This window comes from Bidens hawaiensis, unplaced genomic scaffold (assembly GCF_021521415.1).
Source record: "Bidens hawaiensis isolate Kalapana, Puna unplaced genomic scaffold, B.hawaiensis_p1.1 tig00002507_1, whole genome shotgun sequence".
NCBI lineage: Eukaryota > Viridiplantae > Streptophyta > Magnoliopsida > Asterales > Asteraceae > Bidens > Bidens hawaiensis.
The window spans coordinates 1,730,668-1,734,844 of NW_027491137.1; the positions used below are offsets into that span (position 1 = coordinate 1,730,668).

At 29.8% G+C, this 4,177-nt stretch overlaps 1 pseudogene; it reads right to left on the minus strand.

Annotated features, from left to right (window-relative positions):
* Positions 1-949: 949 nt before the first annotated feature.
* On the minus strand, positions 950-1,806 carry LOC143619745 (protein MIZU-KUSSEI 1 pseudogene; annotated as a pseudogene).
* Between the last annotated feature and the right edge of the window lie 2,371 nt (positions 1,807-4,177).

A 4,177-nucleotide genomic window follows, 5' to 3' on the forward strand; every position in this document is an offset into this window, starting at 1 on the left:
TTAATATATTTTTAGTATAAAAATAAAACACCCTTTTTTGACAAATAAAAAGTTTTAAGAAAAAAGTGTTATAAAGCTAAAAAAATAACATGTTAATTTATTTTTATAAGAATATAACAAATTAAAATATAACATGCTAATCTCTAGAAATCATTTTAATTTATTTTAACCAGAAAAAAAAATAAAGAATAATGCACTAAAAATACTCAGTTAAATTTCTTAACATAATTTATAGTTATAATTACTGTGTGAAGTAATTGCATTAAGGATTTAAGGCTATATATTGTGGGTTAACACCCACCATCACATCAACATTTTCCGGATACACCGTGTCGTGGGCGCCAAGGACGAGACATGAGTGGTTAACGAGCACGAAAGGGAGAGATCGAATGGGCGTCAAGTATGGCAACCAATCGGAATCCTCCATTTTAAGAGAGGCTCCATCTCATCCTAAGAATTAACAAGGTTTAGGTGATGTTTGTTTTTTTAAAGGTAAAATGTCTACAGTCTGAGAATCATATCTTCAAACATCTGCAGAATAAGTTGACCAAACCTCTGCAGTTTACCCTTAGTTTCTTTCATATTTAGGAAATATAATATTTTCTATTTTCGAAAAGGATTTGATTAACAAGATAATTATAGACAAAAATGTTGCTAAATTTGTAACCGATCCCAATCGTTTGCTAATTTTGCGGCTAATTCTTAATGGCTTAATGCTATTATTATTAGGCTATTAGCTGTTAAAATAATCATTCACTAAATAAATTCTTTTAGAAGTTTCATATTTTTCTCATAAAAAATTATTTCAAATTTACATCTATTGAGACAGGTAAATATTACAGAAGAAAAACAAGAATGTTATCAAAGTGTAAAAACTTAACACAATTCCTATTCAAAACATAATACCTTAATTACATTAAAAAGTAACAAAACAAAAACCAAAACCAATTCAAACTCGGACAAAGAATATACTTAATTCCGGACCACTATTCCAATCCGGATTCATCATGTAATAAGTCTCGGAATCCTTCGATCCAATGACTCGCTCAAAATGCGCCCGCATGTATGTTAACTCTTCATCCATACCCATACCAGGACCCGCATTAACATCAACCACATCGTCACTATTACTAGTATTATTATTATTATTACTACTAGTATCACCACCGGCGTTTGGAAGCACTCCAGCCCCCATAGATATCGCATGCAACGTTTGCATAACATACAAATCATCATCCGTAGGCTCTCGTTTCACACCGTACCCCATTTTCTTACCGTTACAATACATCGTCCATATCGGCTCGTCGACGAGCTTCGTCTTCCCGCCTCGTTTCTCGCACTCCATCGCGATTCGAACGAGCCCCAACCCCATTTCTTGTAATAGTTTTCCCGTTGGAATGGATAGTTCTAGTAAAAGAACGGGTAAACACCTCGGGTTTTCTTGGATAGCGAGGTTGATTCGGGTTTTTCGGTAGCCGAAGAGGGTGCCGGTCATGCGGGTCCCACCGTGGATGTGGTGGTTGTCGTGTTGGGTGTGGAGGGACCCCGGGAACTTGCATGCCGCGGGGGTTATGATGGGGAACGAGCGGAAGACGGAGCGGACGCGGCGGAGGATTTTGGTGGATTTTGAGGGGTTTTTACGCGGGGAGGAGGGTTGGAGGGAGACTGCGGGTGATCGGGAGGGTGAAAGTGGTGGTGGCGACGACAACGGTGGCGGGGACTTTTTGGGGCCCGCCATGAAGTTAATTATAAGTGTTTGATAATATAATGTGAAATGGTGGTGTGGATGGAGTGTATATAGAGAGGGGATATTGAGGGTGTGGGATGCACGTTTTCTCAAGTTTGGTTTTTGTTTGGGCGTGTGGGAATTCGTTGTCTTGCTTGAAATAAATTTGATTTGCTTAGTTTACATTCTTTTTTTTTTTTAATTAAATTATAAGTCATAATCTTTTCTAATATATCCTTTTTAACTAACAGTCTAACAGACTTACACCACCAACCTACAGTGGTTTGCATGTCTCAGAAATTCATATAAAAAAAAATTGCCCTAGTTAATTTTGTTTAGGAAATTGGATTTAATAATCTAATTATTTATTGACCGATATTAATTTATACTCACAAGCCACAACGTAAACAATGAAATTTATAACTTTTATTTTTTGTTATTTTACTTATAGTTTCACTCTAATGGAAAAGCTACTATGGTTTCACTAACTTATTTATACAATATTCTAATTGGAATAAGAATAAATCAACAGTTCATTACGGGTAAACAAATGATATAATTATACGAGTAGAAGGTGTTAGTATTACGTAAATACCGTTTCGATAACAAAATAGTATATTGATAAATCATATAATTAGATTATTAGAGTTTCTTGATCGTAAGAAAAAAAATTCATTTGAACTACTCTTGTATACTTTGTCATGTTGAACATATGATTGTAAGATATAGTACAAGTTCGATTCTAATCAAATATTAGATTGTTGTTTATTATATATATTCAGATTCAGATTCTAGTTATACCTAAATTTTAATTTTTGAAATATTCTTCGATTTTTATTATAAAATTTTTAGCATGGATTTTATTACTTAATTTGCTAAAGTCAAAGCATATTTTTTTCTTAAGTAAAAAAGATTCCTTAAACTTTATGTTTAACCATTTTTAATATTCTCGTATATAATATAGAAAAACAACATATTTTACTGTAATTGTTTTAAGTGCTTATTATATTCCCAAAATGTCGGCAAAGAAGTTGAAATCATACTTTAATATTTTTTCAATATAAAAAACTAATCCGTTTGATATACGGATGATTAAAAAGAAAATAACAAAAAAATAATAATTAAGTTTACATTTGATATATGGATGGTTAAAAAGAAAATAGCAAAAAAAAAATGATTAAGTTTACATTCAAATCCTAGCATTAGCATCATAAACAAATTTGAGATTCAGAAGTTAAATCGTGGATCTAATCAAAATTTGAAACAATGAATTGAATCAAAAATTTAAACTTACATTGAATTGTGTAGAACACTCATCATTCTCAAACACTAGATATTCCAAAGGTCTAATTCCCTATAAGCAATAGTGATTGCAATAATTAACCAATTTCAGATTAACTTTTAATCTAAAATCATCGGATTAGGAAGTTACATTATCAATTGAAGGTTTCACTCATCGAATTAGAAGATGAATTTGTGACAATCGAAAATACCAGTTATGAAGAAGGAAATAACGACAATTGTTGATTTTTCGATGGAGGGAATAGAAATTAAAAAGGGCGGAGATAGTGTTTTTGTGAAAATTAAAGTTTGGCCTGAAATTTGTGTGAAATATATGTGGAATCAATCGAACTGATGAGTGTGATTATTTTAATTTAATTTTGATTTATTATATTAACGAGAATTCTAGAATTTGAATGTAATTTAATTTAATTTTGAATTATTTTATTAGCAAAAAATTATGATAATACATGAAAATAATTATTTAATTTAATTTTGAAATATTATATTGGTATAAAGTTATGAGAATAAATGTTAGTTATGGAGAGAAATGTTGTTTTAATATGTATATATGTAGAGTTTTTTTTCCAAAACTAGTGTTGATAAAAAAAATATTTACTAAATAGGTGTTTTTTAGAAAGTATTTCCCAATATAGTGTTTTGACAAACTTTTTGTTTCTCCCTCCTAAATCCTAATCCCATTAAAAAAAGTGTTACTTTGATTTTAACAAATGTTCTTTAGTTTAAACATTTTGTAGAGATCATTTTAAATGATTTTTAAAATTCTTTTACATTCCATAATTTTTATTTTCAAAACAAAGAGCAACAATTGAAAGGAATTGATTCAATAGTGTTTCTATCTAATAAAAGTTTTAAATATTTTTTTAATTAAAGAAAAAGATATTTTCTTTTAAAAGTACGTTTTAAAAGTTTTTCTATTAAGAAAACATTTTATGAATAAAATGTTTCTGTTAAATTTTGTTCTCAATTGGAACCGTTTTTACCATTAAAAATATTTAATAGTTTTCTTTTGTGTATTTAAAAAACCTTTAGCTGGTTAAAGAATAGTTCCAAAATGTTTAAATATAAGACAAATGTTTTTTTTTCTTAAAAGAGAAAATCATTTATTTTTTCGTTTTTGAAGAACACAATTTTTTGAAATAAAATGAC